The 13,218-nt window shown below is 44.6% G+C and overlaps 1 long non-coding RNA gene across 1 annotated transcript in view; it reads left to right on the forward strand.

The window, feature by feature from the left end:
• Positions 1–2,530: 2,530 nt before the first annotated feature.
• Positions 2,531–13,218, forward strand: part of LOC137545979 (uncharacterized) — a 113,681-nt gene continuing 102,993 nt past the window's right edge. Inside the window, exons 1-2 of the long non-coding RNA XR_011026139.1 lie at positions 2,531–2,671; positions 3,412–3,563. This is a non-coding gene — a long non-coding RNA (uncharacterized lncRNA). The remainder of the gene's footprint in view (positions 2,672–3,411; positions 3,564–13,218) is intronic.

The raw sequence follows: 13,218 nt of genomic DNA on the forward strand, positions 1-13,218 counted from the left end.
ACAAATTTGATTACATACAAAGATTATTATTACTATTATTATTATTTTTTTACATTTTTTTTTGGACACCTTTCCTATATGCATTGATGTGAGTACAGAGTGTAAAACACGCCATACTGCATGGCGGCAACACAATTCTGTGAGAAATGTGTGGGTGGGCTGTGCAGTAGCCAGCAATGAATAGGGAAATGTGCATGTGTGTTCATTACAAATAAGCTATGTGTGGCTGCAGTGACAGCTGGGCACAGCTCTTGGAATACAGAAGTATTACTGTTTCTATATTACACTGCCGCTCAGCAATTGCAGCAGCACTAATGCAAGAGATTGTGATGAGCAAGTCCTTGTCTTGGAAAATTAGCATCAGAGAAATGGTGCTCACTAAGGATACAATTTTTGCCCAAACTCTCCAAATCTATGTAGTAGAAAGGAAAACTGAGTGAATACATAGGTTCCAACTGTCCGCCTTTTTTTGTCCCTTTTCTTTTGGGAACTAAATCCCCCTGTCCCTCCTTCTTCTTTATTTGTCCCTCTTTCAGGACTCATGTACAGATCTATGTAAATAAACAAATTTTTCATTTGAAAAATACATATAAAATGGTCTAACTGTTATATTATTTAAATTTATATATTTTGTATTTTTATGAATCAATAATGATAGAGAGGGCCAGTGTGGTCTGAATTTAAAAATGTCATCTTTTGCTTCTAGTATCAATGACTAGAGGTGTGGTGGGGTGTGGTTAGAGGTGTGGCAGGGGTGTGTCCCTCTTTCTTATCTCAAAAAAACGTTGGGAGGTATGGTGAATATGGTTGTCCTTCATTTTACATAGAAATGGCAAGATTGGACAGAAAAGTTTGTATCATTAGGGGCACCTTGACTTTAAGCTGAACATATTGTTGCTGACAAACTTCTAAACTGTAAAAAAGGGAACTTCTTAGGTTCATAAGCAATATATTTGAACAATATTTTTTACATATATTCCAACAATATTTTCTACCTATGTTACTCAGTTGTAGTGTCTAGGAGAACTCATGGAGAAGCATGTGATAAGTTTAGTCAGGTGATAGCTATTTAAGTCTCTGATTTGCTAGTCATGATCATGTGCTAAAGCAGGATGTGATCATAGACATAACCATCATCACTACTCACACATCTCAGGCATGCTTTCATCCAGAGGGAAATGTTCATATGTTTAGTGCAGTGGCAAACATACCAAAGACAGCTTTAGATATTTCAGTGTACAAGCTTGCTTTGAGCTGAAGTCTTGGCAAATATATGGATACAACTCAATTCAAAATAGAATTGTCACTGCTTTCCAGCAGTGTACGGTAAGTTATGCTATTAGTGTGACCCGAGGTAATCGAGTACATGAGCATGGCATGAGTAAGGCTCGTTAGTAACATGCATTACTGTACCCAACACTCGTTACTCAAGTACAGTGGGTCATATTAGCATAACTCATGGTACAGTGTTGGCAGACGGTTCGGTAATATTGTTATGCGCTGTCTACGCACAGCAATATTACCGCTGCTTCATGCATCAACCCCAATAAGAGCTAGCAGTGAAAAAAAAGATAGTGGAAGGGGGGTGGCGGGGAGGCTGGCAATATACAGCAACCTCTTTTACATTGGGTGCTTCTCATCATAAGCCTACTGTTCCCATTGGGAAATCTAGCAAAGTCAATTAACCCTCCACACACTCGCATGCAAATTCTTATGCATATTCTTTGACTCATGCAGGAACTAATGCTATCCCCACAGCTAAGTTGAAAGCAGAGGTCTTTTGTTACAAGAATAAAGTCTCCTGCACAGTCACGTACACCGCTTAGAGGTCCTCCAGTGTTAGTATGCGTGCTAACTTTGGCCTTGTAACAAATGACATAACACAAACATGCAAGCATTCAGTCAGTCAGACCAATCTAGGGAATAGGAGCACATATCCGAATATCCTCTCCTGGAACAGATAGTGCATCAAACTAATCCCCCGAGGGAGCTACCAAAATACACCCACATGTACCATGCACACACCAGCATAAGCCGTGTGTATGCTGACAATGGTCACTGACAGGGGAAAAGAGGAAAAGCACTGTATAAAGCCCTTGCCACAAGAATCAAATACAAGAAAACAATAGAGAATCTAGGCTTGCTTAACTTGAGCTAGGCCATTTAAAGATGTAATAAGGAGGGGCTAAAGGGGGTGTGGCAAATAAAGCTGCAGAGTTCAGTTAACCCTCTGCACACTTGCATGCAAATTCTCTACCCTTGTGTTTATTACACAGTTGGACTTCCCTGAATTGAATCCACAACATATGCATCAATGTAAATTTTAGCTTTTGTATTTAAAATGGAAAACCATCCCTGAACTGATGGAAATCTTCACATTGTCTTTAAAGAGGAACTCCAGTGAAAATAATGTAATAAAAAAGTGCTTAATTTTTACAATAATTAAGTATAAATGATTTAGTCAGTGTTTGCCCATTGTAAAATCTTTTAAATCCCTGATTTACATTCTGACATTTATTACATGGTGACATTTTTACTGTTGGCAGGTGATGTAGCTGCTGCATGCTTTTTTGGCAGTTGGAAACAGCTGTAAACAGCTATTTCCCACAATGCAACAAGGTTCACAGACAGGAAACTACCAGGAGTACCACAGTCCTCAGAGTTTCTTGAGGTAGGGGTTTCACCACAATATCAGTCATACAGTGCCCCCTGATGGTCTGTTTGTGAAAAGGAATAGATTTCTCATGTAAAAGGAGGTATCAGCTACTGATTGGGATGAAGTTCAATTCTTGGTCAGAGTTTACACCTTAAGAAATCAACTGTTTCATGAGAAGATGTCAGTATAGAATTATAGAGGCTGAAACTGCATAGATGTTAAAAGTACACATTTTAGTCAGGAAACACACTTGCAAACACACTTGCAGAGGCAGGTTTTCTTCTATGTGATTCCCAGATTTCCTTTGTAGTGCATTTGTGTGTGTGATTGCATTTCCTGCACATGATTTGTCGCAATTATTCTGCAATCTTTCAGATGCAGCAGATTACACTGTCATTGTAAAAATGTGTGGCATGCAGAAAAAAGCAGCAAGCCAGGCAATTTAAAAAAATATGAAAAGCAAAATGCAAAGAAATGCTAACCATGTGCAATTCCCAAGCAGGTCTATTAACTTAAATTGCCAGTGCAGCTGTGCGCATTTTGCCATTGCAGAAAGTGTGTTCCCTGCCTAAAGTGTACCTGAATTGAAATGTGACAAGAATTCATGCACACAGCACATTTAAAGTTTAGCAGGTTTACGTAATATTTATAACTAGTTGCGTACCCTGCATTACATTCGCTGCACCTGAGCTATGAGTAGATATGCTAGTTGTCACATAAGTCGCGCAAACCTAATAAACTTTATGTAATTACAGACACTGCTGTCCCACCCATGAGACGGGGTGAGGCAGCTTCGTCAGGAGGCAAAAGTGTGGGGATGGCACCATGCAGAGGCAGGAAGAGAAGAGTGCGTATGGCTTGCCCACCCGCCTTACCATCTCCGGTCTGGAAGTACAGCCACCCCCAGGTATGTGTCACCGCGCCGCGTCCCCCACTCTTAGCTTCCCTCCTTATCATATTGCATCCTCTGCTCCGTCTATTAGTGCAGGGCTACAAGAAAATGGCCACCAGCGTCCGAATTTGTGGACATTGGTGGTCATTTTGTTGTAGCCCTGCTGTAATAGATAGAGCGGAGGATGCAATATGACAAACGGGGAGGGAAACAGAGTGGCGGACACTATGGTCTCAGTCTCCAGATGGTTGGTGAGTGTGGTTGGTCTCTGTTTGACACCAATCCACACTTAGGCCTTGAAGCACGAGAGGCCAGTAAGTTTGCTGTGCACTGGCTCAGAATTTTACTAGTCCTAACCCCAGGGGAGCACTGTTCGTTACTCTATTATTAGTATCACGTGTATTACCATAGCAATGCTCGTGGCACTCCCCTGGTGATAGCATCAGTAAATTGCAGTGATCTACCTGAAAATTTACCAGCCATTCTTGCACTAGGCCCTTAGAATCTTTAGTCGTTACCTAAAAATCAACTTTTCAGGCAAGCATATAACTTACTTACTTACACTTAGGGCCCCTTCACACGGGCAGCTGCTAAGCGGTGAAGTCACCGCCTGTCAGCTGCTCTCCTGCACCACCTGGGCACTTCTTAGTGCCTGGTACCAGGCTCTGTAGAGGGAGCCCCCCCCCCCCCCACATGGAGAGAGGTCTAGTCCAGTAATGCCACCGGGTGTCAACGCTTGACACGCGTGGTGTTACAACCACTGCAATTTGACTGCATTTAACCACCCTGGCGTTCTGATAAGATCGCCAGGGAGGCTGCGGGAGGGTTTTTTTTTAATAAAAAAAAAACTATTTCATGCAGCCAACTGAAAGTTGGCTGCATGAAAGCCCACTAGAGGGCGCTCCGGAGGCGTTCTTCCGATCGCCTCCGGCGCCCAGAATAAACAAGGAAGGCCGCAATGAGCGGCCTTCCTTGTTTTGCTTAGATCGTCGCCATAGCGACGAGCGGAGTGACGTCATGGACGTCAGCCGACGTCCTGACGTCAGCCGCCTCCGATCCAGCCCTTAGCGCTGGCCGAAACTTTTTGTTCCGGCTACGCTGGGCTCAGGCGGCTGGGGGGACCCTCTTTCACCGCTGCTCGCGGCGGATCGCCGCAGAGCGGCGGCGATCAGGCAGCACACGCGGCTGGCAAAGTGTCGGCTGCGTGTGCTGCTCTTTATTTGAAGAAAATCGGCCCAGCAGGGCCTGAGCGGCAGCCTCCGGCGGTGATGGACGAGCTGAGCTCGTCCATACCGCCAGGATGGTTAAAATGCACCCGAATTGCATTGGTGGGCGGCTAAGGAATAGAACATTAGGAGCAAATAAATGAGTCTCATATTTTTATATTTAGTTATATAGCTTTTTTTGTGGTTTACAGAGTTAATGACCCTATGAACTTCTCTCAAGTAAAAACCTCATCTGAAGCTGCCTGTCACTGTTTCTTTGATGTATAGTGCTAAAGAAAACAACGACCCAATTTGGATGCTCAGAGGAGCTCTTTTGTATAGATAACAACTGACGTTTCTTAACCCTTCCTGTACTGGAAAACAATATATGACTTTTCTTTGCTACTAATGTTGTATTTCTTAGCTATGCTACAAATACAATTCATTATCTCATAAGTTTATTTCCATTTCAGATTCCCTTTAAGCTTATAGCTTAAAGGAAACCAGAGACGAACAAACATAATACAGTACTTGGGGCTTCCTCCAGCCCCAGCCGCGTGGATCGCTCTAACTTCGCCATCCTCAGTCTTCTCCCTCTTCGGTAATGGGTCCCGCATTTGCAGCCAGTTTGACGCATGCACAGTGCGCTTCCTCCGTCTCTCTCCGGCGGAGCATAGTACTGCGTCACACAGTACTATTCTACGCCGGATAGCGACGTGGGGACCGCACTCCGTTTGCATCGACTGGCTTGGACTGGCCAAAGTTCTGGGACCCGGTACCAAAGAGGGAGAAGACTGAGACGTGGGAGTGATCTGTGCGGATGGGGCTGGAGGAAGCCACAGGTATGTACATCTCCAAAGGGACTACAAGGCACAGGAGCAGTTTTTCCCCCTCGGCTGTCAACCTTATGAACTCGCTCCACCCGAAACACTCTCCCCCCCCCCCCCAGATCATCACTGCTATAATTTTTACACTGCTGTGCATTTTGTGTATATGCTATTACTTTGCTGCACTTGAAATTGTGTTACTCTACCATATACTGTGTGTCCTATCTTATACTTTATGTCCTGTATGTGCCCAACCCAATTTTGGGCATAATCCAGTCATGCTTGGCAAATAAAAATGATTCTGATTCTGCGTTGGGCAGGGCTCTCTTTCCTCTTATGTGTTATTATTGTTGAGTACAGTGGTTGCATATTTTCCACCCTCATATAAGATACATCGCTGACCTGTTCAATTGACATTTATCTGTAACCCATTGCCTTGTAACTGTCTTATTTGTGTATCCTCATTGTACAGCACCTGGTAATAATATTATGATTATTAGAAATATAATAATAATAATAACAACAATAATAATTTTATCAATAATACGTAGATACTTTTACAAATAAGCAACATGAAGGGATCTCAATCTGCGTGTCTTTTTGCATCGGTTAACATAGATTGCTGACAGGTTGCCTTTCAGCCGTATCTGTATTTGTACAGTGTTTGTGGATGACTGGAGGTGCAGACAGTACGATGTTAAACACAGTACTGTACCAATTTACTGTAGACAAAAAGGAATAAATGTTCCAAAGTGCAACATTGTAATAAAGTTGATAAAAAGTCTCTTGTACAACTGTACTTAAAAAAGAAATAACATTTGAAGTGTAAGCAAATGCTGTACAGTAATGCCCTTTGGTGGGATCGTCCATGTAAAGGTATGTGGTGTATGCTTCAGGCTCTCATTGTGAGCACAACCGCATGACAGAACTTGGGCCCAATATGAGTCTGGCTGGCTTTGTGTGCCATCCTGATTCAAGACTTCTTGGTTTTGTGAGTAGACACGGATTACAAAGACACAGTAGCAGTTCCAAGTTTTGAATCTGTACTAAATTTAGCCAAATCTAGAAAAGAGCAGCTGTCCAACAAACAATACATGAAGTGATTTTTCACTGCCTGGCAACATTACCACAATCACTGCCTTCACTTGAAACATTAGTATAACCCAGTCTGCTGTATGTGAAACAGCCAAAAGAGAGGTAGACTGACAGTTTCTTGGTGAGTATACCACACAATCAACTGCCTGGACTACCTCTAGGCCTCTTTCATATGGGCAGCTGAAAAGTGGTGCATTTGCCACCTTTCTAGCTGCCCCGTGGACCAGCCAGGTGTTTGCAGGCAGCTGGAAGCATTCACTACAATCTGTGGAGTTGGCAGCCATCCCCTGGGGTACATGTAAAAAGGTGACCGGTAAAAAGTGCACCAGAGATAGCCACTAGTAGAATATTGGTATAATTACTGATGCTGTAATCTTTACCGATATTTTACTATGACCAAACCCTACTCTCACTCAGAACCCTCCCTCTAACAATGATTAACCCTAAGACTCCCCTGGTGGTGCCTAACCTTAAACCCCCCCTCCGGTGGTGCCTAACCTTAACCCCCAAGGACCGCCACACACTCAACACTAAAGACCCCACTTAACAACCAATATTTTTTTAGGGGTGCAGCTAAGGTTTTGGTGGCCCCAAGCAGACCATAATTTGAGGCCCACCAAAAAAAGAAAGTGGCATGCAAAGCATGCAGTGGTGAGAAAGTGGGCATGGCCATGACATGATGTGGGTGGAGCCAAATACAGGTGGTGCCCTCAGTATAGGTAGCGAGCTACAGGTGTTGCAGTATAGGGAGGCAGGTATAAGTGGTGCCCTCAGTATAGATAGCAAGCTATAGGTGCTTCAGTATATAGGTAGCCAGGTACACGTGGTCCCTGAGCATAGGTAATGAGCTGTAAGTGCTGCAGTATGTTTGCCAGGTACAGGTGGTGCCCCAGTATACATTTTGAGCTATAGGTGCTGCACAGTATAGGTAGCAAGGTACAGGTGGTGCCCTCAGTATAGGTAGTGAGCTATAGGTGTTGCACAGTATAGGTTGCCAGGTCCAAGTGGTGCCCTCAGTAAAGGTAGCAAGCTATAGGTGTCACAGTATAGGTTGCCAGGTTGTTACAGACTTACGTAACCTCATTCCAACATGGACTCCTCTCGCCATGCTCTTCTCCTTTTGCAGCCTCGCCGCAACCTATCGCCATGGTTACTTCATGGGGCACCTCTGATGTCATAAGTGGCGCCGCCAGACAACCCTGGAAACAGGACCCGCACCCAGGGGCGGCAACAAGAGGAGAGAGTCGGCCCGGTGAAAGTAGAGGAGTGCGGCAAGAGAGGAGTCCGTGCTGGAGCAGAGTTAAGTAAGTTATTGGGGACCCCAGACTGCACAGGGCAGGTCGGCTGGTGGCCGCCAGCAACAGAGTGAGGCCCTCACCTATAGTGAGGCCCATAGCAGGGGAGTGCCTCGCTTGTAAACTGGTGGTGCCCCTGTATTTTTGCTGCAATAGGCAACAATGTTAATAGCCACGATTAGTGGCTATAAACAGCTAAATAGCGGTTATAAGTGGCAATAATAGGTAAATAACAGCTATAAATCTCAGGCTCCTCCGGGGTGCCCAAATGACTGTTTATAGCTGCCAGTCATGACTTTTAACATTGCCTCTTATGGTTGCACCATTTTAACCGGGCCCCTCCAGCACACTTTTTACCTGTTTCGCTCCCCATGGCGTTACCTGACACACGTATTTATTGCAAAGTAACAACACTAAGGCTCAACTGCTAACACAATTGCAGTTATACTGTCTTTTTGTAGCATTGCATTAATACCATCTGGGATGTTGTAAAACATTAGTGATCATGAAAACCTGATCTAAATTAAAAATAAATAAATAAATAGTTATTTGGTGGAAAAAAAGTCAGCAAGCCTCATTTGTAGTATAGCAGACCATAGCAGGGATTACTAAAAGGTTTACGTGAATAGCTGGCCACTGCAGTCCCATGCATACACCCAGAGAGGGGAATGTAAAAGAACAGTTTATGTAGCATACCAGTATATAAAATAATCAACTGTAAATAAACATTGAAAACAATAAAAACAAACAAACAAAAGAACAGATGCTGGTATCCAATGGAGAGGAAAGGCCCCTCCTTCCAGCCCTGTCACCCCCAATTCAATCTGACATGGGGGCCGTACACCACACGCACGCACGCACGCACGCACGCACGCACGCACGCACGCACACACACACACACACACACACACACACACACACACTTGTGCTTGCTCACGCAGTATGGAGCTGCTTATTTTTGGGAGCAGTCAAGGTTCCTGAAGCTTTTCAAAGCCTTCTGTGAAAGCACAAAGCAGTATTTGAACTATCAGTTGAATACTAAAAGCAAGGAAGATTCCGCTGAAATGAGCGGACCATGAGAGGAACGGGAAGGCTCTGTGGGATCCAGAGCCTTCCCTTTCCATAGCTGAGTATCACTTCTTGCTTGCTTGAAGTTAATCCTATCCTCTTAACAGCACAGCTGAATGTTAAAGCCCCCCTGACCCCAGGCAAAGCTACCCAAGGTAAGCACAGAGGCATGTACATGCTGGATCCACCTACCTCTGTGCATTGTCTGTTCCTCTCCTCATTTCCCCCGGTCTCCGTAATCATGCCTTAAAAAAATTGACTTTTGAATAAAGTAAAATTTTCAGACAGGAAGAGGCAGGCTTGCAGTGATGTTCCCTCTTATCACCCTCCCATTCTTTTCCTCCACTTACCCACAATTTAGGGGAGTGAATTGGGCAGGGAAGAGGAAGGAATGGGAGGGTTATAGGAGAGATATGCCTGCCTCTTCCTGTCTGAAGATTTTACATTAGCTGAAAGTCAATTTTTTTAAGGACTGATTACGGGGTACTAGGAGAGGAACATACAATGCACAGAGGTATGTGCATCCAGCATTAACATACCTCTGTGCTTATCTTCAGTAGTTTTGCCTTGGGTCAGGCGCTCAATAGTGCATTTTCTCTGTCAAGCCATTCCACTATCTTTCTTTCTGTTGCTTCCCAATTCATGCTCACTCTGTTTACTGCTGTGCTTGAGGACTACAGCATATGAGGCTCTCTCCAGCTCTTGCTTTCCTACTGCTCTTCTCTGAATCTCATATACACTTTAGGGACAATCATAAAAGCACTCCCTATATTTTAAGAAAACTTCGTTGTATAAAGACACTATACATACTATTTAAACTATCTGTACTTGGTACATTGCATTGCAAAAATAATCTGTCTTCCCAGTGGTCCTGGATTGGGAACTCATAAGTCTTTTTGAAATATTGGGATTTTATTTAGATTGAATACTGAGTTGCCAACAGAATTCTTACTGTTATGCAGGATATGTAGTGTCTGTGTAGTAAAGTGTGTTATATTAAGGAAGGAGTGATTTAACATTGGTCCCAAAATGTTAAAGTTATTCAGATTGAAAGTAAAAACATATGAGAGCCAGGAAGCTGAAGAAAGCATCATACATAGTAGCAGGGCCGGCACTACCATAAAGGCAAAGGTGGCAATTGCCCCAGGGCCCAAGAGCCTGTGGGGGCCCCACAAGGTGCCCCCCTCCCCTCCAGCTATGGTAACCCATGAAAGTGGGGATGCTTTGTGTACACTCCATATAGGAAGAGGTGAAGAGGAATAATGGGAACCCAAAAAATTATTTTTAGGCGACATATGATGGACACCGAATGATACAGTGTGTGACCGGGGTGGGTTGGATTGGATCGGGCCTGGCAGACAGCTCAGGGGCCCTGGAGGTGGTATTTGGTTACTTTTGCCCCAGGGCCCCATTGTAGCTAGAACCGGCCATGCATGTTAAAGACAGCTGAAAGAAACATAATGCAGCAGATAAAACCAGAAAAAGGGAGTGGAATGAACTGCAGGAGACCAAAGTTAGAATATCCACTGGTGATGACATTTAGCTATACTGGGAAGATAGCAGAAGCTGCACAACTTATGGGTGCCTAAAAACAGAACAATCTCCCAAGTGATAAACCGTACTATTGATCAACTCAGGTGCCTTTAATGGTGCCTGATTGATGACAAACATTCTACTGATGGTTCCGTCTATCTGAATTTTGGAATAATTCTTTAACCTCCTTGGCGTTCGGGGTAAGCCGCGCAGGAGGTTTTCTCGGGCCCTGCTGGGCCGATTTGCTTAATTTTTTTTGCAGCTAGCACTTTGCTAGCTGCATCAGCATACCGATCGCCGCCGCCCCGCGCTCGATCGCCGCTATCTGCCACGCCACGCCGCGCCGCCCCCCCCCCCCAGACCCCGTGTGCTGCCTGGCCAATCAGTGCCAGACAGCGCTGAGGGGTGGATCGGGACTCCCAATGACGTCCCGACGTCAGTGACGTCATCCTGCCCTGTCGCCATGGCGACGGGGGAAGCCCTCCAGGAAATCCCGTTCTTTGAACGGGATTTCCTGATCGGAGATCGCCGAAGGCGATCGAAGCGGGCTCGCTACATGATTTCAAAAAACAAAAAAAAACTGCTGCGCTGCCTCCTGGCGGAATTTTTTAGACCGCCAGGGTTTTTTTAAGGCCCATTTCAAACTATACGCGCTGGCGTGCACATTTTGACAGCACGTATAGTATGCAATCATCAAGAGCATCAGAAGTGCATAGAGAGCACTTCTGAAGTTCAGACCATGGGCGCTGCATAGCAGTGCGATGCACTATCGCACTGAGGCACGCATTTTTGCCAAACCACATTGCTGATCCCATTCACTGTAATGAATGGGATCAGCAGTGTAACGCAAAGCAATGCAGATGGTGTGCGATCAGGTGCGTTTGTGTCCCAAATGCACGGAACAACCCGTCTCGTCCAATTGCTTACCATTTTTCCCTCCGCTGGTTTGCTTGAACAATCATTTCCAAACTATAGCAATGATTGGACTGTTGATCATTTGGGGATGGTACCATTAAAGTGCACCTTACAAAAACTTTTATCTCAAACAGTTTCAATTGAGATAAACTGGACTGCTACATAAATAGCCTTATGAAAGTGTGTGGATAAGCAGTGCAGAGAGGGCTAAGGGGCTGGAACCCACTAGAGCGATTATTTGAGTGTTTAGGGAGCGATTCAAAATATTAGCAATTTCCTTAAACGCTCAGCTAATGTTAATGCATAGGCCAAATTCCACTGGAGCGATTGCGATTAGAAAATCGCAAACGCAGGACATGCAGCATTTTTTGAGAGTGAGCGTTTCAATGTAAAGTAAACACTGGTGTAATCAAACCTACACAGAGTGATTTGCTAGCATTTTTACATTACTGCACACTGTAAAAAAAAAATTAAATTAAAGAGAACCCGAGGTGAGTTCTAACAATGCAAACAGCACACAGATGCTGGGTCTGTATATACTGCCCAGCCTCTGTTGCTATCCCAATCCCCCCTAAGTTCCCCCTTCGCTCTGCTATGCCCCATAAATCTTCAGCTGAGCTGTGCCGGCTGTTTAATTCTGTTAGTGTCAGTCTCGGCTGCTCCCCCACCTCCTCCATAGCTCCGCTCCCTGCCTGCGTTCCTTCCCTCCAATCAGCTGGGAGGGAAGGGACGCAGGCAGGGACCAGAGCTATGGAGGAGGCGGGGGAGCAGTGAGACTGACACATACAGAGGTAAACAGCCGGCTGCGACACGCTGTGTGTCCACAGCTCGGCTGATTATTTATGGGGCATAGCAGAGCGAAGGGGGAACTTAGGGGGGATTGGGATAGCAACAGAGGCTGGGCAGTATATGCAGACCCAGCCCTCTGTGTGCTGTTAGCATTGTTAGAACTCACCTCGGGTTCTCTTTAATTGAAAGGACCAATCAGAATTAAAAACGCTAATTGCTACACAATCCTGGCAAAAAGCTGACACTTTTTAAAATCGCTACCAAAATCGCCAGAAAACGCTCATGAAATTGCTTAGGACTTGTTCACACTGGGCGCGCCGCTAGCTCGCGATCGCGTTCGGCTCGCGATTACAATTTTTTAAAAAGTCGCGATTATTGCACGCTTTGTGCTTGTGATTACCGTTCAATAGAATGGGTATCACAGCACAATTGCCTCCAAAACGCAGCAGTGTAAATGTATCCGTAGGGATACATTGCAGCACCAGCGGTTTGCTGATGACTGGCGAGTACCAAAGCGCAAAAGAATCGCCCCAATGTGAACCAGCCCTTACAAAACACTCATTAAAAATGCTAGCGATTGTGATAGCGAATTGTAGTGGGTTCCAGGCCTAACAGTGATTCATTTTTGAACACTTGGATGGATTATTAACAGAAATGGTCAATGACATGCAAATAATTCCAGTTTGCGTGCAACTTGTATGCAACTTGGGAATGGGCCAATCAAAAGTGACAGGAAGTCCAATATCAAGGTTAAAATAATTTTCATGCAAGATGGAAATATTTGCATCTTATGGCAAAAAAGTGGAATACTTTTTTTTGTGTGATTAACATAAAGTGGATTACAATTAGTGGTACCTTATCTCATGGCAACTTTACCATTACTTATGCTGACTACATAGCACACATTGCACAAGAGGCACTAGCCTCATTAACTGGGTAACTC

Source organism: Hyperolius riggenbachi, chromosome 2 (assembly GCF_040937935.1).
Source record: "Hyperolius riggenbachi isolate aHypRig1 chromosome 2, aHypRig1.pri, whole genome shotgun sequence".
In the NCBI taxonomy this organism is placed as follows: domain Eukaryota; kingdom Metazoa; phylum Chordata; class Amphibia; order Anura; family Hyperoliidae; genus Hyperolius; species Hyperolius riggenbachi.